At 46.7% G+C, this 27,683-nt stretch overlaps 1 pseudogene; it reads left to right on the forward strand.

Moving 5' to 3' along the window:
- Positions 1 to 25,640, forward strand: part of LOC119338904 — a 30,485-nt pseudogene extending 4,845 nt beyond the window's left edge.
- Positions 25,641 to 27,683: the final 2,043 nt, after the last annotated feature.

A 27,683-nucleotide genomic window follows, 5' to 3' on the forward strand; every position in this document is an offset into this window, starting at 1 on the left:
ACAAGACAAGGATTTAGACAGCTTCGGGACTCGGGAAACATCATCCGGTAAGAACCCTACATCCTGTTTGTGGCTAGGTCTCATTATGCTCATGAGAGGAGTTGCCGTAAGCCGGCTCTCCTAGTTATGTCTAACCTAGCCCTTATTCAACCTCTCCTCTTAGGGTGCCCCGCCCCTCCTTATATAAGCTGAAGGGGTGGGTTACATGTAGAGTCCAACTCGGACTTAAGACTTAACCTATTTTGACGTCTTACCATGGGCTTCTCACCATGGGCTTCTTAACGTCTTGGGCTTCTTACAATCTGGCTTACCATCTGGCTCACGGTCTGGCTTATGATCTGACTTACCATTTGGGTTATGGTCTGGCTTACGATCTGACTTACCATCTAGCTTAACATCTGCCGGCTTAACTGTCTGGCTTATATGACTGTGTCTGCCGGGTTACATGACTGTGTCTGCCGGGTTATATGACTGTGTCTGCCGGGTTATATGACTATGTCTGCCGGGTTATATGACTGTGTCTGTCGGCTTACAATGCCTAACTGTTCCCGCCGGCTTATAATCTCCCGGGTCACCAATGAAACATCAAGTCCCAGCCGGGTCATATCTCCGGCCGGGTCATACTACGGGGTATATCCCCGACATTAGCCCCCAGTTTAATTTGGATTCATCCATGTTAAACTGATCCTGTAAACAAAACACAAAAAAAATTTAACAGGTTATGCTCCGGGTTAAATATTCTTGTAAGCCGACACCTGGTCATCCTTAACTCCTTGTTATTTCCTCCTTCGAAAATCTGGGTCAATGAGCCAACTTCATAATCAATTTGCTGACGTTGGTTTCTCATAGAGAAAGACTGTAAATAATAATTCATTTGACTCAGCTCCCAAATGCTTAAAAATATTGGTCTTGAAATACTCATGTTACCTTCAACCAGCTTAAAGATGAAAAAACTTGCCGGGTTTATAAATAGATGATGCCAAGTCATAATTGTTGCCGATGCCGGGTCAAAACTGAGAATTTTGAAGATTTCTCTCCCTCATATCCATATTACCTGTAGCCCCCAAGTCTTGAGCAGAACAAAGTAATGACTTAAGACTTGCTTCAACAAAAATATTATCACTTTGAAGAAATCCATGTTGTTTATCTCAATCACTAGTCCAAACTGAGTATTCCACATATGTAGCCCCCAAGTGCCGGGTCATTATGCAATAATGAGCAGGAACTTTGTAGATATGATCATGTATACTTGAACAACAACGTGTAGCCCCCAAGGGCCGACTCATTATGATATGATGAGTCGGGTCTTCAATAAGGCCAGTAAAAATGACTTTGCATTAGCCCCAAGTGTTATGGTGCATGCTTGCAACGACATGAGACTTGCACATTTGATGTAATCTCAACTTGAATAATGTAGCCCCCGAGTGTCGGGTCGTAAGCTTGCAGCGACTCGGGACTATTCCTTCCATTATAGAATAAATTATATCTATTGATAAAATAATATCCATTGCGCGAAGCGACTTTGAAAAACCTCAATCATAATATTGGTTATTGATAACCATAATAAAAATCCAGCCATGTTGGCTATTAAAGATTTGAATAATATAACCCGGTTTGAAAAACCGGTTCCTGTGATATTGAATCGTACTGAACTTCCAAATGTTTATGATTATCTCGTCCAAAGTCAGGCCGGGTTAATCGAAACCACATATATACTTCAGATATGAGCAAAAAGTCTCAAAACCCAAAAGATTGTGTTCAGAAAACTTAATCCAGACAAAAAGAAAATCAAGGCTTCTGATTCGAATACGATCAGTAAACCGTTCCAAAGGGGTTAAGCTAGGATTCGAATACGATCATGCAGCCCCAGTGGCTTTGGCGTTGCCGATCAAGAGGGTATCGACAGCTATGTTCTCTTTGGTTCGAATACGACCTATCTTTGAACAAGAAGCCCCCAAATGACCTTGAGAGTTGTTTAATGACGCTGATTCGAATACGATCCACGTCGGACCCAAAAGAGGTTAAGCTATGATTCGGATACGATCAAGAAGCCCCCTAGTGATTTTGGCAGTGTGCCGATCAAAAGGGTTTCGACAGCTATGTTCTCTTTGGTTCGAATATGACCTATGTTTGAACAGGAAGCCCCCAAGTGACCATATATTAGCATTGCACCGATCAAGAGGGTACCGACAGCTATGTTCGATGAGAAGGAAGCCCCCAAGTAACTATAATAAGATAAGCCGTAAGGCAGGATACCTATGTTTGAACCGCGCATCATGGTAGCAAGTTCTTTTTGGCAACCTTTAATTTTTCTTAGAACTCAAACTTGCGAGAGATTAATTCTTTTTGAACCGGAACTTTAAACCGGAGTTGAGAGCTTCAAAGCTTTGTAAGAGACAAATTTACCTTGAGCCGGATGTTGAACCGGATTTGAGAGCTTCAAAGCTTTGCGGGAGAAAGATGTCTCTTGAGCCGGATTTTAAGCCGGAATCTTTAATTTGAACCGGCAATTTTCTGACGTCCTTTAAATTTTCATCAATATGGCGGTGTCCTCCGGAACCGGGTTATCATTCCCTCCAATGACCCGGAGTTCCCGAGTCATGTCATTGTAGCCCCCGATCCTTAAGACGACTCGAGGAGTTGTCTTGAGATTCTCCAGATTTGACCGTGATATAAACCGGTACGAGTCATTCAATGTCTCAGTGATATAACTTGTCTTGCACTGGAGAACTTGCAAGCCAGAGTAATTGCTCTTTTAAAGAAATCAATATATAATATAAATATATTGGATGAATTTCACATGATGCGTCAGGTCAGTAATTATCACCACGGAGTTGATGATCACCATGGTGAAGCTGAAATCAATCACGGCCGAGCCGACCGCACGAGCAGACATATGAGTCGGCCGCGGTGTTGTAAGCCGGTGTGGACGAGCAAGTTGTCCTTTTTGTTGTAAGCCGGCGCAGACACGTGAACCGACCGCAAGAGCGGGCGGGCGAGTCGTCCGCGACGTTGTAAGCCGGCGTGGTTGCGAGAGAAGGCCACGGCGTTGTAAGCCGACGTGGTCGCGAGAGACGGCCACGGCGTTGTATGCCGGTGCGGGAGTCCGTTGAGTAACGACAACCACCTGTGCTAAAAGATGTTGGCATGCCTCCATCTCCGCGGTATAATATCACTTTATAATAAATAATTCTCCTGCATGTCAAATACAACAGGGCAAAGTAGTTTTGCTCGGATGAATTAATACATGTTTAAAAATAAATAGGATAAATAGCACCTGATTTTTGTCGGATAAGACAGATACTGATGCTGTACTTGTAGTAATTTTATATACTACAATCGGGCAGCTAATCCTTTGACCTTTGTAACCTTCAATGAGAAGAGACTGCCTTTGGTACCGCAGCTACACAGCAAGACGTGCCTGCAGGAACGCGGCGTAGCATCAGGCAGCCGGATGGCTCTGTGTACACACGCGCGCGCAGCAACAATAGAGGGCGAGCAGCTATGGAGGTCGGCCGTCACACCGGTGAGTCACTGATACGGGTCACACGATTCTCCTCCAGATCATGGTGATTTTGACTAATCCACATTCAAATCTTCCAAATCTCGGTGTCTTTAACAAAAGCATTTCACAGTTGCTCATGTGATGTCGTACTCAAGTAGTACTTTCCAAATCACGTCTTAGTAGTTTTTTGTTTAAATAATACTCCAACCTGACAGATCACTTTTTTTCCTTTGGACTGTTTTGACATGGAAGTAGCATGCAACGATGATGGTTAATCCCCTCCAAATATTGTGACAGCCATATAGACAGCATTTCAGACTTGCACTGTTGACGCTGAACGGTATCACATGAGCGGGAACAGCATCGTGCGACGCGACGCACTGCAAAGGCGGGAACAGGGCCCGTTTGGAGTGAGGCCGCGATGGTGAAATAGGCCATGCCGCCGCCGCCGACGGCTTGAGGCAGGGCGACTCGGGCGTAGGCGGAACAGGCGTGGAGAGCCGACAACCGGCTGGAACAGCCAACCGGCGAGCACGGCTGAGTGTGGGGGCGCGCCCATGGAGGAGGCCAGCACGTAGGGGCGTGGTGACCCAATAGGAGACAGAGTGCAGATTGCGGCGGCGGCTCAAAACTGGTGGAGCGGCCGGCGACTCACAGCTGTTCCTGCAGCACACTGGCGACACGGGACAGTGGTGGCTCATAGCAACGGCGACTCGCAGCTGGAGCGAGGGACACGGCGGCGCAGAATCGGAGGCGCGCGGTGATGACTCAGATTGAAGCGGCCATCGACCCTGGCGACAGAAGCAGGTCGGGGCCGTGGCCGTGCAGAGTGAATATAAGGCGCCCCGGCCTGACCAGGATATGGGACACCAATGAAAGCAGCGCGGGGTTGGTTTGACCCGGAGGCAGTGCGACGAGGCGGAGCAGCCTGCTGCAGAGGCCGACCGGGCACGCTACGGTGGCAGAGGCGTCCGAGTTCTGTGCGACGACTGTATGCATCTCCGGGTCGTGGTGGATTTGATCAATCAATATGCAGGTCGTTTTTCTGCTGGATCGTGCTCCTTTTTTTTATCCATGTGCCTATCCATAGGAAGTAGAACTCCGACTTGAACATGGTAGTGCTCTTTTAAATAATGTAGCTTTGATCCTTGTGCTCATCAGGCAGTAATAGTACGATGGTTAATGGAAACGTCCCTTAGCTTTTGGATTAGCTTCTGGACCTTATAATCTCTTTGCAGCTGTCCTCAAAATTGAGATAGATATTCTATTCAATTGTTGCCTGCTAGTCCTCAGTCAATCTCCGCATATAATGTTTGTTTCTTTATCCCTTGGATCTCTGTGGCGATTCTTTCGGGACTTGAAGCTGTAAGTGGATGGGGAGACGTGGCCAAGCTTCTGGCCGGTAGTGGCGTACAGCGGCTGGTTCGGATAGATGATCCATATGCAGACTAAATACTACTCTCTCCATTTCTTAAATATAAGTCTTTGTAGAGATTTCATTATGAACTACATACGGAGCAAAATGAGTGAATCTACACTCTAAAATGCATCTACATACATGCGTATGTGGTTCATAGTGAAATCTCTCCAAAAACTTATATTTAGGAACGGAGGAAGTAGTAACGATGGACTAGTATAGCCTCACATTATTTAAAATGGCAACTTGTGGTAGTACTTTTCACGTGAGATGCCTTGGAAAATCAATGGTTGTTGGGAGCCGTGCCGCTGCCACTCTCTTGCCGCTCCAGAGACGTCAACGTCTTTGGCAGAGCCGAGGTGCTCGAAGGCCGCAGAAAACCGGAGGACTTGCGCGTGCAGAGGCTTGCAGAAAAAATGACTCGCCACGGGTCTGGCGGCTCAAGGTTGCAGCGGCGCGACGACCCACCGCAAAGATGAAACAGCGGTGGTGGCGCGAGGCTTAGGCAGCCGGGCGGCTTATGGCACGGCCGTGACCGCAACAGCAGCCACTCGGTGATGCGGCGCGGCAGCCATGAAGTAGCGGCTCGGAGGTGCACCGGTGGCGGGTCGAGCGAAAAAAACCCGGCAGCGACTCGAAACAGAAACAGAAGCGGAGACTTAAGGCCTTTCGGTCTGGAGCGAGCGGTAGGGCGAGCCCGTGAAGGTCGAGTCCCATCATCTGACTTCACGTGTTTTATCTTTTGACCACTTGCGTATTAGCAACAATAGATAGCATCATGATGGATTGTCTTGATCGCCTTCCCATGCAGCAGTTTTTGGTAAGTAAAAAATTTGGAGTGGTAGATCAAACTCACCATCACGTGGCAGAGTAATAATTGAAGTAATACGATTGTCATTGTTGTCTCGTACGAACAGAGGCGTCTTCAGGCTTCTCGTGAGGACACCGCAGCGGGACCGATCCTTGCATGTGCGTGTACCTAGTTTGGCCTATTGGAGGAAAACAAGGACTACGACGATTTGACCATAGCGCAGGATTGCACCGAATCAGTCTTGGTATATCCATCCCGCAATTCGAGAAAGGAAACCTACAGCGGAAAGCTTAATCTCGGTCTTGGCGATCTTTCTGCCTCTAATTGTTTGACACCTCGGTCTCTGAATCGCCCGTCAGATGTCTCATCTTGATGCTTTTGTCAGTACGCGCAGCCAATAATCCACCATGGAATCTCTTGGTTTTAGATAAAATAGTACTTGGCGAGTCCCTGATCTTTAAGCGAGTCGGCAGATTCGTCGAGCCGCTCTTTTAGTAAGTCGTCGCAAAAACTTGATCCCTGTTGGTCGGCGGCTCAAAAAACTTCTTCAGATGAACCTCAAGACGACAGCGGCAGGCGGCTCGCAATTCAAATTTCTCTTTCACATATCATAAATCTTGAGGCTGATGCCAACCTTTTCAAACCGGTTCTTCTTCATCCGGAAAATTGCAAACTTCTCGAAACCCTAAAAAAGATCCCTTCAAGAACTCAACACCACCGTGCGCAGGTCCCACGGTGGGCGCCAACTGTCGTGGAATTGTCACGGCAGATGTCCTTAGTGTCGGGACTTAGTCGCGAGGCCAACATATCTATGCGGTAGCTTGAGAGGGGTTGGGCGGAATCGAGAGACACAACACAAGACAAGGATTTAGATAGCTTCGGGCCCCGGGAAACATCATCCGGTAAGAACCCTACATGCTGTTTGTGGCTAGGTCTCATTATGCTCATGAGAGGAGTTGCCGTAAGCCCGCTCTCCTAGTTATGTCTAACCTAGCCCTTATTCAACCTCTCCTCTTGGGGTGCCCCGCCCCTCCTTATATAAGCTGAAGGGGCGGGTTACATGTAGAGTCCAACTCGAACTTAAGACTTAACCTATTTTGACGTCTTACCATGGGCTTCTCACCATGGGCTTCTTAACGTCTTGGGCTTCTTACAATCTGGCTTACCATCTGGCTTACGGTCTGGCTTATGATCTGACTTACCATCTGGCTTACCATCTGGCTTACGGTCTGGCTTACGATCTGACTTACCATCTGGCTTAACATCTGCCGGCTTAACTGTCCGACTTATATGACTGTGTCTGCCGGGTTACATGACTGTGTCTGCCGGGTTACATGACTGTGTCTGCCGGTTATATGACTGTGTCTGCCGGGTTATATGACTGTGTCTGCCGGGTTATATGACTGTGTCTGCCGGCTTACAATGCTTAATTGTTCCCGCCGGCTTATAATCTGCCGGGTCACCAATGAAACATCAAGTCCCAGTCGGGTCATATCTCCAGCCGGGTCAGCAATGAAACATCAAGTCCCAGTCGGGTCATATCTCCGGCCAGGTCATACTGCGGGGTATATCCCCGACACAGAGGATGAGGATGAGTAAGCACTTTGCCTCCCCCATCCATTCTCTGATTCTTCATCCGGATTGAAGGAAATATGCCCTAGAGGCAATAATAAAGTTATTATATATTTCCTTAATTCATGATAAATGTTTATCATTCATGCTAGAATTATATTAACCGGAAACTTAGTACATGTGTGAATACATAGACAAAACATATAGTCCCTAGTATGCCTCTACTTGACTAGCTCGTTAATCAAAGATGGTTATGTTTCCTAACCATAGACATGTGTTGTCATTTGATGAATGAGATCACATCATTAGGAGAATGATGTGATGGACATGACCCATCCATTAGCTTAGCATTATGATCGTGTTAGTTTCATTGCTACTGCTTTCTTCATGACTTATACAAGTTCCTCAGACTATGTGATTATGCAACTTCCGAATATCGGAGGAACACTTTGTGTGCTACCAAATGTCACAATGTAAATGGGTGATTATAAAGGTGCTCTACAGGTGTCTCTGAAGGTGTTTGTTGGGTTGGCATAGATAGAGATTAGGATTTGTCACTCCATGTTTCGGAGAGGTATCTTTGGGCCCTCTCGGTAATACTCATCACTATAAGCCTTGCAAGCATTGTGACTAATGAGTTAGTTACAGGATGAAGTATTACAGAACGAGTAAAGGGACTTGCCGGCAACGAGATTGAACGAGGTATTGAGATACCGACGATCGAATCTCGGGCAAGTAACATACCGATGACAAAGGGAACAACGTATGTTGTTATGCGGTTTGACCGATAAAGATCTTCGTAGAATATGTAGGAAACAATATGAGCATCCAGGTTCCGCTATTGGTTATTGACCAGAGACGTGTCTCGATCATGTCTACATAGTTCTCGAACCCGTAGGGTCCGCACGCTTAACGTTCGATGACGATTGGTATTATGAGTTTATGTGATATGATGTACCGAAGATTGTTTGGAGTCCGGGATGTGATCACGGACATGACAAGGAGTCTCAAAATGGTTGAGACATAAAGATTGATATATTGGACGACTATATTCGGACACCGGAAGTGTTTCAGAGAAGTTTCGGATATAACCGGAGTGCCGGAAGGGTTATCGAAACCACCGGAGAAGTAATGGGCCTTATTGGGCCTAAGGGAGAGAGAGAGAGGGGCGGCCAGGGGCTGGCCGAGCCCCCCCCATGGGCCTAGTACAAATTGGGCTAGGGGGAGGGGCGCCGCCCCCTCCTTCCTTCTCCTCCCCCTCCTTCCTTCTTCTCCTAGTAGGACTAGGAAAGGGGGGAGTCCTACTCCTACTAGGAGGAGGATTCCTCCCCCTTGGCGCGCCCTAGAGGGTCAGCCGGCCTCCCCCTTGCTCCTTTATATACGGGGGCAGGGGGGGCACCCTAGAACACACAAGTTGACAATTGTTTTAGCCGTGTGCGGTGCCCCCCCTCCACAGTTACACACCTCGATCATATGTCATAGTGCTTAGGTGAAGCCCTGCGCCGGTAACTTCATCATCACCGTCACCATGCCGTCATGCTGACCAAACTCTCCCTCGGCCTCAACTGGATCAAGAGTACGAGGGACGTCATCGAGTTAAACGTGTGCTGAACGCGGAGGTGCCGTACGTTCGGTGCTTGGATCGGTTGGATCGCGAAGATATTCGACTATATCAACCACGTTAACTAAACGCTTCCGCTTTCGGTCTACGAGGGTACATGGACACACTCTCCCCTCTCATTGCTATGCATCACCTAGATAGATCTTGCGTGATCGTAGGAATTTTTTTGAAATTACCGCGTTCCCCAGCAGTGGCATCCGAGCCAGGTCTATGCGTAGATGTTATATGCACGAATAGAACACAATGAGTTGTGGGAGATAATAGTCATACTGCTTACCAACATGTCATACTTTTATTCGGCGGTATTGTTGGGTGAAGCGGCTTAGACCGACATTACACGTACGCTTATGCGACACTGGTTCTACCGACGTGCTTTGCACATAGGTGGTTGGTGAGTGTCTGTTTCTCCAACTTTAGTTGAATCGAGTGTGGCTATGCCCGGTCCTTGTTGAAGGTTAAAACATCACACTTGACAAAAAATTGTTGTGGTTTTGATGCGTAGGTAAGAAGGGTTCTTGCTAGAAGCCCGTAGCAACCACGTAAAACTTGCAACAACAAAGTAGAGGACGTCTAACTTGTTTTTGCAGGGCTTGTTGTGATGTGATATGGTCAAGCATGATGTGATATAAATTGTTGTATGAGATGATCATGTTTTGTAACAAAGTTATCGGCAACTGGCAGGAGCCATATGGTTGTCGCTTTATTGTATGCAATGCAATCACCATGTAATTGTTTTACTTTTATCACTAAGCGGTAGCGATAGTCGTAGTAACAATAGGTGGCGAGATGAAAATGATGCTACGATGGAGATCAAGGTGTCGCGCCGGTGACGTTGGAGATCATGACAATGCTTCGGTGATGAAGATCATGAGCACAAGATGATGATGGCCATATCATGTCACATATTTTGATTGCATGTGATGTTTATCCTTATGCATCATATTTTGCTTAGAACATCGATAGCATTATAAGATGATCCCTTACTAAATTTCAAGGTACAAGTATTCTTCCTGAGTATGCACCGTTGCTACAGTTTGTCGTGCCGAGACACCACGTGATGATCGGGTGTGATAAGCTCTACGTTCACATACAATGGATGCAAGCCAGCTTTGCACAAGCAGAATACTCGGGTTAAACTTGACGATCCTAGCATATGCAGATATGGCCTCGGAACACTGAGACCGAAAGGTCAAGCGTGAATCATATAGTAGATATGATCAACATAGTGATGTTCACCATTGAAAACTACTCCATCTCACGTGATGATCGGACATGGTTTAGTTGACTTGAATCACGTGATCACTTAGATGATTAGAGGGATGTCTATCTAAGTGGGAGTTCTTAATTAATATGATTAATTGAACTTTAATTCATCATGAACTTAGTACCTGATAGTATTTTGCATGTCTATGTTGTTGTAGATCAATGGCCCGTGCTATCGTTCCTTTGAATTTTAATGCGTTTCTAGAGAAAGCTAAGTTGAAAGATGATGGCACCAACTACACAGACTGGGTCCGTAACTTGATGATTATCCTCATTGTTGCATAGAAGAATTACATCCTGGAAGCACCGTTGGGTGCCAGGCCTACTGCAGATGCTACTGATGACGTTAAGAACGTCTGGCAGAGCAAAGCTGATGACTACTCGATAGTTCAGTGTGCCATGCTTTACGGTTTAGAATCGAGACTTCAAAGTCGTTTTGAACGTCATGGTGCATATGAGATGTTCCAAGAGTTGAAGTTAATATTTCAAGCAAATGCCCGAGTTGAGAGATATGAAGTCTCCAACAAGTTCTACAGCTGCAAAATGGAGGAGAATAGTTCTGTCAGGGAACACATACTCAAAATGTCTGGGTATCATAATCACTTGACTCAGCTGGGAGTTGATCTTCCAGTTGACTGTGTCATTGACAGAGTTCTTCAATCACTGCCACCAAGCTAGAAAGGCTTCGTGATGAACTATAATATGCAAGGGATGAACAAGACTATTCCCGAGCTCTTTGCGATGCTAAAGGCTGCGGAGGTAGAAATCAAAAAGGAGCATCAAGTGTTGATGGTCAATAAGACCACTAGTTTCAAGAAAAAAAAGGCAAAGGGAAGAAAGGGAACTTCAAGAAGAACGACAAAAAGGTTGCTGCTCAAGAGAACAAAACCTAAGTCTGGACCTAAGCCTGAAACTGAGTGCTTCTACTGTAAAGGGGTTGGTCACTAGAAACGGAACTGCCCCAAGTATTTGGCGGATAAGAAGGATGGAAAAAGTGAAATGTATATTTGATATACATGTTATTGATGTGTACTTAACTAATGCTCGCAGTAGCGCCTGGGTATTTGATACTGGTTCTGTTGCTCATATTTGCAACTCGAAACAGGGGCTACAGGTTAAGCGAAAATTGGCTAAGGACGAGGTGATGATGCGCGTGGGAAATGGTTCCAAAGTCGATGTGATCGCAGTCGGCACACTACCTCTACATCTACCATCGGGATTAGTTTTAGACCTGAATAATTGTTATTTGGTGCCAACGTTGAGCATGAACATTATATCTGGATCTTGTTTGATGCGAGACGGTTATTCATTTAAATCATAGAATAATGGTTGTTCTATTTATATGAGTAATATCTTTTACGGTCATGCACCCCTGCTGAGTGGTCTATTCCTATTAAATCTTGATAATAGTGATACACATATTCATAGTGTTGAAGCCAAAAGATTGAAGTTTAATAACGATAGTGCAACTTACTTGTGGCACTGCCGTTTGGGTGCGCATGAAGAAGCTCCATGCTGATGGACTTTTGGAATCACTTGATTATGAATCACTTGGTGCTTGCGAACCGTGCCTCATGGGAAAGATGACTAAAACTCCGTTCTCCGGAACAATGGAACGAGCTACTGACTTGTTGGAAATAATACATACCGATGTATGCGGTCCAATGAGTATTGATGCTCATGGTGGGTATCGTTATTTTCTTACCTTCACAGATGATTTGAGCAGATATGGCTATATCTACTTAATGAAGCATAAGTCTGAAACATTTGAAAAGTTCAAAGAATTTCAGAGTGAAGTGGAAAATCATCATAACAAGAAAATAAAGTTTCTACGATCTGATCGTGGAGGAGAATATTTGAGTTACGAGTTTGGTCTTCATTTGAAACAACATGGGATAGTTTCACAATTAACGCCACCTGGAACACCACAGCGAAATGGTGTGTCCAAATGTCATAACCGTACTTTATTAGATACAGTGCGATCTATGATGTCTCTTACTGATTTACCGCTATCGTTTTGGGGTTATGCTTTAGAGACGGCTGCATTCACTTTAAATAGTCCGTTGAGACGACGCCTTATGAACTTTGGTTTGGCAAGAAACCAAAGTTGTCGTTTCTTAAAGTTTGGGGCTGCGATGCTTATGTGAAAAAAGCTTCAACCTGATAAGCTCGAACCCAAATCAGAGAAGTGTGTCTTCATAGGATACCCAAAGGAAACTGTTGGGTACACCTTCTATCACAGATCCGAAGGCAAATCTTTGTTGCTAAGAATGGATCCTTTCTAGAGAAGGAGTTTCTCTCGAAAGAAGTGAGTGGGAGGAAAGTAGAACTTGATGAGGTAGTTGTACCTTCTCCCTTATTGGAATGTAGTTTATCACAGAAATAAGTTCCCGTGATCCCTACACCAATTAGTGAGGAAGCTAATGATGATGATCATGAAGCTTCAGATCAAGTTACTACCGAACCTCGTAGGTCTTCCAGAGTAAGATCCGCACTAGAGTGGTATGGTAATCCTGTTCTGGAAGTCATGTTACTAGACCATGATGAACCTACGAGCTATGAGGAAGCAATGATGAGCCTAGATTCTGCGAAATGGCTTGAGGCCATGAAATTTGAGATGGGAACCATGTATGAGAACAAAGTGTGGACTTTGGTGGACTTGCCTGATGATCGGCAAGCCATAGAAAATAAATGGATCTTTAAGAAGAAGACCGACGCAGACGGTAATGTTACTATTTACAAAGCTCGACTTGTTGCAAAAGGTTTTCGACAAGTTCAAGGAGTTGACTACAATGAGACTTTCTCACCCATAGCGATGCTTAAGTTTGTCCGAATCATGTTAGCAATTGCTACATTTTATGATTATGAAATTTGGCAAATGGATGTCAAAACTGCATTCCTGGATGGATTTCTGGAATAAGAGTTGTATATGATGCAACCGGAAGGTTTTGTCAATCTAAAAGGTGCTAACAAAGTGTGCAAGCTCCAGCAATCCATTTATGGACTGGTGCAAGCCTCTCGGAGTTGGAATAAATGTTTTGATAGTGTAATCAAAGCATATGGTTTTATACAAACTTTTTGTGAGCCTGTATTTACAAGAAAGTGAGTGGGAGCTCTGTAGCATTTCCGATCTTATATGTAGATGACATATTGTTGATTGGAAATGATATAGAATTTCTGGATAGCATAAAGGGATACCTGAATAAGAGTTTTTCTATGAAAGACCTTAGAGAAGCTGCTTACATATTGGGCATCAAGATCTATAGAGATATATCAAGACGCTTAATTGGACTTTCACGAAGCGCATACCTTGATAAAGTTTTGAAGAAGTTCAAAATGGACCAGTCAAAGAAAGGGTTCTTGCCTGTGTTACAAGGTGTGAAGTTGAGTCAGACTCAGTGCCCGACCACTGCAGAACATAGAGATAAAATGGAAGTCATTCCCTATGCTTCAGCCATAGGTTCTATCATGTATGCAATGCTGTGTACCAGACCTGATGTATGTCTTGCTATAAGCATATCAAGGAGGTACCAAAGTAATCCCGGAGTGGAGCACTGGACAGCGGTCAAGAACATCCTGAAATACCTGAAAAGGACTAAGGATATGTTTCTCATTTATGGAGGTGAAAAAGAGCTCGTCGTAAATGGTTACGTCGATGCAATCTTTGACACTGATCCGGATGACTCTAAGTCACAAACCGGATACATATTTTTATTGAATGGAGGAGTTGTCAGTTGGTGCAGTTCCAAGTAGAGCGTCGTGGCGGGATCTATGTGTGAAGCGAAGTACATTGCTGCTTCGGAAGCGGCAAATGAAGGAGTTTGGATGAAGGAGTTCATATCCGATCTAGGTGTCATACCTAGTGCATCCGGTCCAGTGAAAATCTTTTGTGACAATACTGGTGCAATTGCCTAGGCAAAGGAATCCAGATTTCACAAGAGAACCAAGCACATCAATAGACGCTTCAATTCCATCCATCATCAAGTGTCGTAAGGGGGCATAGTGATTTGCAAGATACACACGGATCTGAATGTTGCGGACCCGTTGGCTAAGCCTCTTCCACGAGCAAAACATGATCAGCACCAAAGCTCCATGGGTGTTAGAATCATTACTATGTAATCTAGATTATTGACTCTAGTGCAAGTGGGACACTAAAGGAAATATGCCCTAGAGGCAATAATAAAACTATTATTTATTTCCTTAATTCATGATAAATATTTATTATTCATGCTAGAATTCTATTAACCGGAAACTTAGTACATGTGTGAATACATAGACAAAACATATAGTCCCTAGTATGCCTCTACTTGACTAGCTCATTAATCAAAGATGGTTATGTTTCCTAACCATAGACATGTGTTGTCATTTGATGAGCGGGATCACATCATTAGGAGAATGATGTGATGGACATGACCCATCCGTTAGCTTAGCATTATGATCGTGTTAGTTTCATTGCTACTGCTTTCTTCATGACTTATACAAGTTCCTCAGACTATGAGATTATGCAACTCCCGAATACCGGAGGAACACTTTGTGTGCTACCAAATGTCACAATGTAAATGGGTGATTATAAAGGTGCTCTACAGGTGTCTCTGAAGGTGTTTGTTGGGTTGGCATAGATAGAGATTAGGATTTGTCACTCCATGTTTCGGAGAGGTATCTCTGGGCCCTCTCGGTAATACTCATCACTATAAGCCTTGCAAGCATTGTGACTAATGAGTTAGTTACAGGATGAAGTATTACAGAACGAGTAAAGGGACTTGCCGGCAACGAGATTGAACGAGGTATTGAGATACCGACGATCGAATCTCGGGCAAGTAACATACCGATGACAAAGGGAACAACGTATGTTGTTATGTGGTTTGACCGATGATCTTCCTAGAATATGTAGGAACCAATATGAGCATCCAGGTTCCGTTACTGGTTATTGACCGGAGACGTGTCTCGGTCATGTCTACATAGTTCTCGAACCCGCAGGGTCCGCACGCTTAACGTTCGATGACGATTGATATTATGAGTCTATGTGATATGATGTACCGAAGATTGTTTGGAGTCCCGGATGTGATCGCGGACATAACGAGGAGTCTCGAAATGGTTGAGACATAAAGATTGATATATTGGACGACTATATTCGGACACTAGAAGTGTTCCGGAGAAGTTTGGAATATAACCGGAGTGCCGAAAGGATTATCGGAACCACGTGAGAAGTAATGGGCCTTATTGGGCCTAAGGGAGAGAGAGAGGGGCAGCCAGGGGCTGGCCACACACCCCTCATGGGCCTAGTCTGAATTGGGCTAGGGGGAGGGGCGGCGCCCCCTCCTTCCTTCTCCTCCCCCTCCTTCCTTCTTCTCCTAGTAGGACTAGGAAAGGGGGGAGTCCTACTCCTACTAGGAGGAGGATTCCTCCCCCCTTGGTGCGCCCTAGAGGGCCGGCCGGCCTCCCCCTTGCCCCTTTATATACGGGGGCAGGGGGCCACCCTAGAACACACAAGTTGACAATTGTTTTAGCCGTATGCGGTGCCCCCCTCCATAGTTACACATCTCGGTCATATCGTCGTAGTGCTTAGGCGAAGCCCTGTGCCGGTAACTTCATCATCATCGTCACCACGCCGTCATGCTGACGAAACTCTCCCTCGGCCTCAACTGGATCAAGAGTACGAGGGACATCATCGAGCTGAACGTGGAGGTGCCGTACGTTCGGTGCTTGGATCTTTTGGATCGCGAAGATGTTCGACTACATCAACCGCGTTAACTAAATGCTTCCGCTTTCGGTCTACGAGGGTACGTGGACACACTCTCCCCTCTCGTTGCTATGCTTCACCTAGATAGATCTTGCGTGATCATAGGAGTTTTTTGGAATTATCGCGTTCCCCAACACGGATTGCTTCATCTTGATTTGATTTCATCCTCGCAGGGACACGGAGACGCTGGCTCAGAGGGTAGCGAAGAGAGCCAGGGTCCCGACGAGTGATGAGCCCCTGGCAAGCACTCCACGTGCGTCGGGGATGATCTTCATCAGCCCGGAGACCAGTCCCAGCGCAACCCCAAGCGTAAGTCTCTTACTTATCTCTTGCTGGTGGGCATGGGAGTGCTTACCCTTGTTGTTGACCTTGCCGGCTTTGTAGGAGGAGAGTAGCAGTAGGGGAAGCCACTAAGGGCCACCCCAACACGCCCCCCCTTGATCACACCAAGCAGAGGGGTGTCCCAGGCAAGGGCATCCACCAACGAGCCTACGCGCATGGAGGAGGAGGTGGTGGGCACATGTGCTGGCGACCCCGTCCCCGCAACGGATGTTGCCGAGGAGGGAGACGCGTCCTCTCCACTTGTCACAGGTAAGCTACTCGCCTCTGCTCCTTGCCATCGTCACCGTGATTTTCTTTCTTTTCTTTGTCTTTAACTTTTTGGTTTTGGCCCTGCCCCACTCTCCTTTTCGGTCTCCAAATCCTCCCCTAGTAAACCAGGTGGACGCCGATGCTGCGATTGAAGAAACCGCCAAGGACGCCGAGGCTGAGGCTGCCAACATTGCTGCCGAGGAGGCCGCCAAGGGATCCGCCGAGGAGGCCGGCAAGGCCGCCGCTGAAGAGGCCTCCAAGGGGCCTGCCGGGGAGGCCGACAAGGCTGCTGCCGAGGAGGCTGCCATGGGGCCTGCTGGGAAGGCCGGCAAGGCCGCAACTTGGGAGGCCGCCAAGGAGCCTGCCGGGGAGGAGGTGGTCGATGACCAGCCTTCTTCCTCCTCAGCCCCTGCCCCAAGCAAGTACTTGAAGGTGGGCGGTGATCTGTTCATCAGCCTCCCAGGGACGGCAAGCACTGGAGCGCCAGCCGAAGGGGAGGTGTTTGATGACGAGGTTCTCGCCACTGCCACACTCCAGGTTGTAGATGAACCGAGCACCAGCAGCAACAACACTAAGGAAGATCAGCTCTTCCAGGCCATGAGCGCTAACTTCCAGAAGCTCCAAGCGCTCTACCGCGCCCGCCAGGACAAGGTGGACTCCAGAATGGCTGCCGTGGAAAGGCAGAGGCAGACTTTCAGGAGCGTGTTGCTCAGATGAAAGTTTGGTTCACCGAGGCCCGGGAAGATCTGAAGGCCACCCAAATCCATCTGGACGAGCGCCAACAGGAGCTTCTTCTGAAGCACGCCGACTTCGACAAGGCATAAGAGGTGGCGAAAGCAAAGGCTGCCAAGGTAGAGTCTGACCAGACGCAGCGCCGCATCTTGCTCGACGCCCAGGAGGACTTGGTTGCTCGCGAAGCGGCGCTCGCCGCCACGCTTCGCGCCAAGGAAGAAGAGGTTGAAAAGCTCGTCGTGCAGCGGACCCAGGAGCTGAAGCAGGAGCATAAAGAAGCACTCGATGCTCTGGCCCTGGACCATGCCGACAAGCTAAAGGAGGCCGTCGACGGTGCTGAGGCCGCAGAGGCCGCCAAGGTTGAGCTGGCCGGCAAGGTGGAGAAGCTGGAGCTGGAGCTAGAGGAGCTGAGGAAGGAGACCTCGAAGCTGAAGAAGGACAGGGACATGACTTCCCACACCTTGGCGGAGCTGCAAGTCGCCATCTCCAACAAGACCAAGCTGCTCTCAAAGGCCAACGATTCCATTGCTGATCTGAAGCTAAAGCTGGAGACCTAGGAGAAGATGCTTTCAGAGACCAGGGCCGCGAGCAGACCCTGATCAAGGATCTCGCGGACGAGAAGCTGCTGCTGCAGGACGCCGCCACCTCTCACAACGAGCTCGTGGCTAGCACGAAACTTTGGACCAGCCAACTCGTGGATGTTGCGGAGAGGCTCACCGCAAAGCTGTCCACCATGGGCATGCCAAATGTCAGGTTCTCCCATGAGGTGAACGTGACCGACAGCGCCAGGCTGACCCTGTTCTTTGAGGGTGTCTTCGATGCCCTGAAGCTGCTCCACTCCACCAGGGTGACTTATCTGATCGAGGAGTCCCAGAAGCTTTGCCGGGGCGCCTTGACCAAGGTGCTCACCAAGGTGGCGCACTGGAACCCCAACATCGACTTTGCCAAAGCATTGGATAGCTTGCCGGAGTATGCGGACCTGAAGGCGCTCGAGGAGCGTATCAAGCCCATCATCAGCTGTGTTGTGGAGTCAAGAGGTTGGAGGGCCAGCGCCGGGATTAGCTACTCCATTCCTTGTTGCCGCTGTGAGTTCGCACCCAAGACAATTTTATCTTAAGTTAGAACCATGGCAATCACTGATGTAATATAACTTTGCTATGCTTTGAACTGAATGCATGATATTTCCCTATTTGATTTCTTTTTGTATGTACTATACCCTACGCTTAGTTGGATAGGCTTGCCGACGCGTTAACCCTTGTCGTGGGCGCTTTGAAGGATGGATCCTTAGCAGCCTGCTTGGGGGTGTCGCTGCCGGGCAAGCCACCTTGCCGTTCTTGGCGCAACCACTTGAGCTGTTAAGAGGACTCGAAATAGAATAAGGGTGCAGCCAATAGTGGCAGGGTTCCTTCGTGTGCAGGTTTTCCATACAAAGACCGAGACCATTTGTAACACCCCGAGACCGATGCGCTAGGTGTCTTCCATTTATGCGTCGTCATTGCCATGTCATTTGCTTGCGTGTTGCATTTTGCCATGTCATCATCTGCATTTCATCTACATGTTTTTCAAAACTTGCATCCGTTTGGGTTCCCCCGGTTCTCTCTGTTGTCCGTTCTGAGCCCAACCACACTCGCACGCACCCGTCGCCCCTCTCAGACCTTGTTTCATGAGTGGGAGAAAAATTTCTCAGAATGGGCCGAGATTTTCCGAGTGGCCTTGGTATATCAACGGTAGACCGCCCGTCAAATTTCGTTCCATTTGGAGGTCGTTTGATGCCCCAACGGTTAACCGAGTTAACCGAAATCCCTCTCTCTTTGCAGCCCAGCATCACTTCACAACAACCCTCTAGCCCATCTAAACCCGCTCCATGCTCTCCATCGTTGGATCACGATCGTGTGGGCGAAAACTGCACCTCATTCGGACTCTCCTAGCTCCCTCTACCTATATAAACACCCCCCCAAAATTTCGGATCAAATCCACCCCTAACCCTAGCCATCTTCATCCTCACGCCGCTGGACATGTCCGCCCGCCGCCGGACGAGTCCACCGCCGCTAGCCACGTCGCCCGGACCAATCAGAGAATGCCACGTCACCCGGCGCCGCGCCCGCAGCCAGTGGCCTCGCACCACGTTGCCCCGCCGTTCTTCCCACCGGGCGGGCCCGGCAGGCCCATCGCGGGCCCGCCAGGGCCCGGATCGCTGCCGCCGCCTCCCGCATGCCCCGCGCCTTGACTCCGCCGCCACCACTCCCGCCGGCGAACCCGTACCTCGCCGCGCCCGACCGCCATCGCCCCGCGCGCGCCACCTCTCCTCCCGTGCGCTGCTCCGCCGCCGTGCGTGCCTCCTGCCCGCAAGTGCCGCCGCGCCTGGAGCTCCTCTGCGCCGTCGGAGTTGCCGACCCCGCTGCCGGAGCTCTGCTCCTCGTCACCCGCTGACCGGAGTTGCCGTCCCCTGCCTCCCTACTCCACCCTCCGCCGGAATTCGGTGGGGCCGCACTCAGATCCGCCGGTCTCCGAGCGCCCCGCTGTCCGCTGCCGTGTAGCCGGCTCACCGGAGTCGCGGCGCCGCTCCCAATCTCGTTGCCGTCGACCTCGAGCAGGAGGATGACGACCATGCCAGCGATCCCCTGCATCGCCCCCCCCGTGTGGACCTCGTGGGCCATGCCTGCAAGGCCCAGCCGGCCCCTCCACTGCTCCGTGGGCCGAAGCCTGCGAGGTGATGCCCAAGGCCTTTTTGCCCCGTGATTTTCACTGTCTGGATCCATAGTTTTCATGTGTGCATGTTCATGATGGTGTATCTCTGTGCATACTGCTCCATTTTGCGTGCATGATATGTCAAGGTGTTCACCTCTTATTGCTCTACATGATGGATGCATTTGTATTCATGTTACTATTCATCTTGATGTCTTAATCTTCATTGCAAAACTGCTAAATGATATAATCTGCTGGAATCTGCTTGTTAACACCATGTATGCATCTTGTGAGTGCCATAACTTTGTCTCTATTGATCCTATGATGATGATCTTGATATAAAAATGTTCTGCCCTTCATGATCTACATGTTGGTGTGCTTTGAATTCATGTTAGGGTGCATCTACGTATTTTAATATCTGTTGCAAAAGTGAATGTACTGTTAACTACTGAAAACTATTATAACTTGCCTATTTGTCATTTTTATATCTTTTTGTGTGATTTTCTTTTGAGCATCATGTCTACATGTTTTAGGAGAATAATCATGCCATCTTTACAGGGATGCACCTTATATTTTTATATGCCCTATAGTGAGTGCATCAAGCTTGTGAAGTGGGCTACTTGCTGTTAACTTTCTGTCAAGTCTATTTCTGTCATATCATGATTCTATCTTTGCTTGATGCTACCAATTAATCCATGCATAATCTGGAGATTATTAGTTAACATGTTTTGATGTCTATGTTATGTTCTATCATGCCATGCCTTTTGATGCCCTATATATGTCCTGTAGCATATGTTTTCATTGCCATGAACATGCCTATATGCTGTTCCAGATTTCTATTAACTTCATGATGCCATGGTGTAAGCTTAATATTAGTTGATACATGCCACTTATGGAGATGATCCAATTACATGTTTTCAATTATGATATGAGTACTATGTTCACATTCCATGGTTGTTAATGTTGGGACTTCATATGCCTCTGTTCCATGCTTGCAAACATGCTATCATAATGTTGCTGTTTTACACTTGCTGAAACTGTTTCAACATCCAATCTTGTCTTGTTGGTTCCTACTAGTCCATGAGCCATATGTATATGATGCCATGATGTTATTTTCTCTTGGTTATGTGTAATTTGATGCCATGCCCTTGGTTGCTATGTTTACTTGTTGTAGCTTGTCTCTTCCTTGCTATCAAGATGCCATCATATTAACTTTGCTCATGTATATGCTCCTGTGTTATAAAGTTGCATTTTGCATTGATCATATTGGTTTAATCTTGATGCCTATGAACCTGAACCTTAATGATATTTGAAGTATGTTATCTGTACGTGATGCACATGTCAAGTTTGTGCTCACATGATTCCTGTAGTATGTTGTTTTGATGTTTGGAAAGTGCCTACTTGATGTTTTTGGCAGATTGTTGTTATATCTTGTTTGGAGTGTATGTGTTGCACCGTTGCTCCGTTTTGAGCATGCTCTATATGAAACTTGCTTGATTTTGCATGTAGTTTCATATTATCATGCTGCATCCATGTTTTGAGAGTGTTTGCTTGATGTTTGAATGTATTTTGCATCAATACCATGTTTGACTTGTTTTGCTCATATCTTCTAGGCCGTAGCTCCGAACTAAATGATCTTTATATGTAACTTGACTAGATTTTCGCATAGATCATCTTGGTGCATCTTAACTTGCTGTTTAACAACTTCAACTTAATGTTTGTTCAGATCTTTAACAATTTCGAAATTTGCATATGAGGACTTACCGGATTTGTTATATGTTGTTTCCGACCTCATTTAAACTTGCTTTGATGTGTTGTTCTTGTATGCATCATCTCTTGCCATGATTAGCATCATATATAGCCTTTGTCATGCATCATACTAGGTTGAGCATCATGTCATGTTTATGTGTTGTGTGTTTACCATGTTGTTTGCTTCTTTTCGGTTGTGCTTCTTCTCGATAGTTCCTGTTTTGTTGCGATCGTGAGGATTCGTTCGACTATGCTTGGTTCGTCTTTGTCCGTTCGTCTTCTTCATGGACTCGTTCTTCTTCCTAGCGGGATTTCAGGCAAGATGACCGTTACCCTGGATCTCACTACTATCATTGCTATGCTAGTTGCTTCGTTCTATCGCTACGCTGCGCTACCTATCACTTGTTTATCAAGCCTCCCAAATTTTCATGTCAGCCTCTAACCTTTTTCACCCTTCCTAGCAAACCATTGTTTGGCTATGTTACCGCTTTTGCTCAGCCCCTCTTATAGCGTTGTTAGTTGCAAGTGAAGTTGGAGATTGCTCCATGTTGGAACGGGATTATATTGGGATATCACAATATCTCTTATTTAATTAATGCATCTATATACTTGGTAAAGGGTGGAAGGCTCGGCCTTATGCCTGGTGTTTTGTTCCACTCTTGCCGCCTTAGTTTCCGTCATACCAGTGTTATGTTCCTTGATTTTGTGTTCCTTACGTGTCTGGGTTTATGGGAACCCCTTGACCGTTCGCTTTGAATAAAACTCCTCCAGCAAGGCCCAACCTTGGTTTTACATTTGCCTAACAACCTACTAACTTTCCCCTGGGAGTTATAAACCGGAGGGTCATCTTTATTTTAACCCCCCCGGGCCAGTGCTTCTCTAAGTGTTGGTGCAAACCGAGCAGCCTGCGGGGCCACCTCGGGGAAACTTGAGGGCTGGTTTTACTCGTAGCTTGTCTCATCCATTGTGCCCTGAGAACGAGATATGTGCAGCTCCTATCGGGATTTGTCGGCACATTCGGGCGGTCTTGCTAGTCTTGTTTTACCATTGTCGAAATATCTTGTAACCGGGATTCCGAGTCTGATCAGATCTTCTCGGGAGAAGGAATATCCTTCATTGGTCATGAGAGCTTATAATGGGCTAAGTTGGGACACCCCTGCAGGGTATAAACTTTCGAGAGCCGTGCCCACAGTTATGTGGCAGATGGGAATTTGTTAATATTCGGGTGTAGAGAACTTGGCACTTGACTTATTTAAAACGCATCTACTGCGTGTGTAGCCGTGATGGTCTCTTCTCGGCGAAGTCCGGAAAGTGAACACGGTTTGGGTTATGTTCGGACGTAAGTAGTTTCAGGATCACTTCTTGATTATTACTAGTTTGCGACCGTTTGCGTAGCTTCTCATCTTATTCTTGTATTCGTAAGTTAGCCACCATATCATGCTTAGTCGCTGCTGCAACCTCACCACTTATCCATTCCATACCTATTAAGCTTTGCTAGTCTTGATACCCATGGTGATGGGATTGCTGAGTCCTCGTGGCTCACTGATTACTACAACAATAGTTGCAGGTGCAGATAATGCGATGATCATGACGCGAGAGCAATGTTTGCTTGTTTTGGAGTTCTTCTTCTGCTTCTTCTTTGATCAGGGGATAGGTTCCAGGTTGGCAGCCTGGGCTAGCAGGGTGGATGTTGTTTGAGTTCCGTTTGTGTTTCATCCGTAGTTGGATGTTTCTCTTATGTATGATGTTGTTGTATTCATGTGGCATTGTATGCCTCTTGTATGTATCCCCCACTATTATGTAATGGTACAATGTAATGATATCCACCTTGCAAAAGCGTCTCCAATATGCGCTTCTATCCTTGGTGGGACCTTCGAGTTCCTTTAGGATAGGGTCGCATATTGGGCGTGACACCATTCGAGGAAAATAACCTTACAAAAAGAGAATTACTCAAGGTTTAGCGTGACTTAGCTTTTTGTTGCCGCACGGATCGTTGTTGCGGCTGCAAACGATACCGCTCACCTGGCTTCTCATATCTGGGTGGCATGGACGATCTTGATCTCCTCCGCCACCGGCGTCTGCCACATCGCCTGTCCGTGCTGGCATGAGCGGAGCGGCTCTGGACGAGCCGACCGCTGCGATCGTCTTCTTCTTCGGAGCCATGGCGATGAAGAAACTGCTCCACTAACTAATAGACCAGATTCTCACAACTAACTCCCCCTACCTGGCGTGCCAAAGATGTTGGGGAAAACGAACACCTATGGGATTAGAGGCGATCCCTTCTACGTTCGATGGGGAGAGGAGCTGCACGAAGAGCAGGTCTAGCAGTGAGCACAAGGGGATTTTTGCCCAGGTTCAGGCCGCAAGGATGCGTAATACCCTAGTCCTGCTTGTGTGTATATATGTGTTCTTGAGCTTTTGAACTAGCTGTGGTGCATGCCCAGTCCAAAAAGTCCCAATCCTCTCTCAGTACGCCTTGGGCCTTCTTTTATACGTAAAAGGGGTTGCCACAGTGGCACACAGGAGGTGGAAAGTGAGCTACAGTGCATGAGCTTATCGCTCGACGCCGTAGGACAAACACATTTAATCCACTGCCTACGTGCCCTCTTACTTTATCGGGGACGGCAACAGAAACCATCCGTCCATCGCTGCTCTTCCTTGCCTTGACATGCGTCCAGGCTGACGAGGCATGCAGTGCCACACTAGCTAGCTAGCTGCTGTGTTAGTGCGGTGGTAGAACCTCCATGAATATCTGCATGCTGCCACGCAGACACCTGCTTAGTTGGCAAGCTGGTTGTCGCACTGGAGTGGTGGTGAGGTGGCAAATCCTTTCCGAGCGCGGGCTTAACGAGCCGGGGGTCTCGCGGTCGTCCCCGGCAAGGGTCTTGCCGGGGGTCTTCGTCTTCTGGTCCCACGTGGACCCGCAGGGCATCAATCTTCATGAAGATCTGCATGCTACCACACATGCATTCCCAAATCTTGGCCTTAACATTGTCGATGGTGCCAGAACTCTCAGCCACAATGGTGATGGCCTTGCTGGTGTTGTATAGGTTGCCCCGGCAAGGAGCTTGCTGAGGTTACATACGCCGCCCCAGCAAGGACGCTGCCGGGGGAGGTTCAGCATGTCCTTTGCTCTTTGTTCGTTGTCTTGAGTGTTGTCTTGGAAGTCTTTTGTTCTGTCTTCTGTTGTCCTGCCGGGCCCGACCACAGGCATGGCTACGACTGCCGTGCACAAGTAAGGGGTACAGAAAGAACCCATACTTTTGTACACCGTCATTTGGCAAGTTCCAGAAACAAGTGACCACGTCTACCGGCTACATTATCAACCAAGACACTGAGTACCAAGGGCGAGGCCTCCTGTTCAATCTAACATCAAGCTTATATGAGAACCGAAAGCTCTTTTCTGTGTGTGTTATGATGGATGAAGGGGTGTTTCAATATAGTTGCCACTACTTTGAGATGAATGGCCTGGTTTGCGCCCACATAATAAGGGTGATGGTGCACCTCAATGTGCAAGTTATTCCACAACAATACTTCTTGGAAAGGTGGTCTGAAGCAGCAACAACAAGCATGGCCAGAACTGGGCGATTGCTGGAATTTGAGCACCCCTCGATAAACACGCTCAAATACAACTCCTTGTGCCGAAGGTTGACATGGATCGCCTCTGATGCATGTTGCAATGATGATGCATACAAGATATTAGATGAAGCAATAAAAGTTCTCGAGCCCGCCATAGCAGCGACGAAAAGAGGAGGACTGCTAGAACAACAAGCAACACAGCATAGTGAACCCCCAACACAACCTGCTGCTGCAATAGGAGCATTGAATGATGACCTACCACAATCTCAAAGCATAGAGATGCTACAAAACCCAGCTCGTGTTCCTAAGAAACGTAAGCCAACTGAAAGAGAGAAGAGGAAGAAGACTCTGGTGGAGAAGCGAGATGATAAGTAGAAGAAGTCAAAACAAGAAGAGAAGAAGCCAATGGGAGCAGTGAAGCCAAAGTCTGAAAAAAGGAGTATTCGCTACAACCTGCAAGTTATGCAAAGAAGAAGGTCACAACATGCAGACGTGTGGACCCCTAAAAGCTGCGACAGAGGCGGCGACAACACCACCTACATGTGAATTCTGCTCCAAGGTGGGGCATTCTATGCCAACTTGTGCATACTGGAGAGCCATGATGACAAATGATCCAAGAAATGACCAAGCAACGCAAGTCAACCTCTAGGAAGAAAAAAATGAGAGAAAAACATGGGAAAGTTCTTGGTCCTGTTGAAGTATGTTTTGCATTTTCTTTTTAGCCTCACTTCATGTGCTTGAGCAAAAACATTCAAATATTCTCTTTTTTGCAACCTTGATGATGTATTCAGGTTCCATTTCAATTTGAGACATACAAGATAGCTCACATTTTTGTTACAAGATATGTTATGTGTGTCCTGGATTTGAGACATACAAGAGATCTCACATTTTTTGCCGTAGTTTTGAGGTCTTTGCCATATTTCCAGTACTGCTTTGTTTCATGATTCATGTTGTACATTTTGTCCTCCATTTGCATATACATGAATGTACTATTTGCTTCATGTTGCGACATCATGTTTCCGTTGCTTGCAAAAAGCTATTGTGTACATGGATGCTGGTACACGATGATTTTAGTGTGTATCCTTGCTACAAACAAGTTTTCCCAGAGCACATACAGAAAAATATACCAGTAAGTGTCACTGTTTTTAGTGATATGTACCAGTAAAATTCACATGGCATGGGTTGTTATGGGTATGACTCACTATTTCAGTAGACCAGTAAGCAAAGAAAACAAACTGCAAAAAACCTAGTCATTTTCATTGCCATCTCTGCATCCGTCTCTAGTTCACATTGACAACACTCAAGTTCACATTGACACCACAACATGGATGATGCTCCAGACTTTCAAAAGAAAAAAGAGGAAAAAAGGGACATGCCCCAGCATGATACATGCTCCAGCTTGGGTTCCACAAAAGACAAGTAGATGGTTAACAACAACTTGCTGTTTCTAGTTACACAAAAGGATGTAGCGCATACATGGGCCCACAAAAATAGCCTAAAAATATCTAGGAAAGACTTTGCTCCGATTGGCATCTTCTATGAGCTACTCAACAGTTTTTGGAACTCTTCGGCTGAGTTGAGTGTGTTTTGAGGGTGCTTAAAAAGCTTCACTGCGACAAATGATCAGAATCTGAGCAACGACCTCATGTCCTGGGTATACAACAAGGGAGCTTTGTAAGTTATTTAGGAGAAAAATACAAAAAAACATGATTAGAGAACTAGAAGTAATAAAAAGGGTGTTGTAGAGAAATAAGTTTACTTCTATTGTAGTGAAAACTAGTGTTCTGAAAACAACAAGTTATTTAGCTAGTAGTGTTGCATAGCAAAATGGGCATATCGTGCTGAATGGCCTCATCCCTCTGTCAGTTAGATTCTCCATGTATAGAATAGCAAAGAACCCACAATCAAACCTGCCAAAAATAGAAAATATAGTCACAAATACATATAAATTTGCTCACTGGAAGACAAAACATAGAAAGTTGTGGATGGACATATGAAAAAAAGGAAAATGGAAAGAGAACAATACGTTGTTGACTGCTGCGGGTACCCATTCGGGCTGGAACAATCAAACTTGTCAAAGTTAAGGTTCCATGGGTTTCGTTCTCTGACCAAAGTCTTGAAGTTGGCTATCTACAAAATTTGATATTGCAAAAAGATGGATTACACAGTTGTATCTTCTTTGATTGGTACCTCAACATCAATTTTTATATAGGGAAAAAATGAAAAAAGAGAAAGGAAAAAGGTGTAGCGTCCATACCAGATTGCGACATAGCTGCTCAGGATGCTGACATAATCAGGGTCATCACTCCTCGAGTCAAAAACCTTGAATTGTTTGCGCGTCAAGTTTGCAAGCACAACTACCCAATGTCCGTCCTTGACAATGGTGAAGAACAGCTGCAAAGTTAAGAAACAAAAATT

Source organism: Triticum dicoccoides, chromosome 7B (genome assembly GCF_002162155.2).
Source record: "Triticum dicoccoides isolate Atlit2015 ecotype Zavitan chromosome 7B, WEW_v2.0, whole genome shotgun sequence".
Taxonomy (NCBI): domain Eukaryota; kingdom Viridiplantae; phylum Streptophyta; class Magnoliopsida; order Poales; family Poaceae; genus Triticum; species Triticum dicoccoides.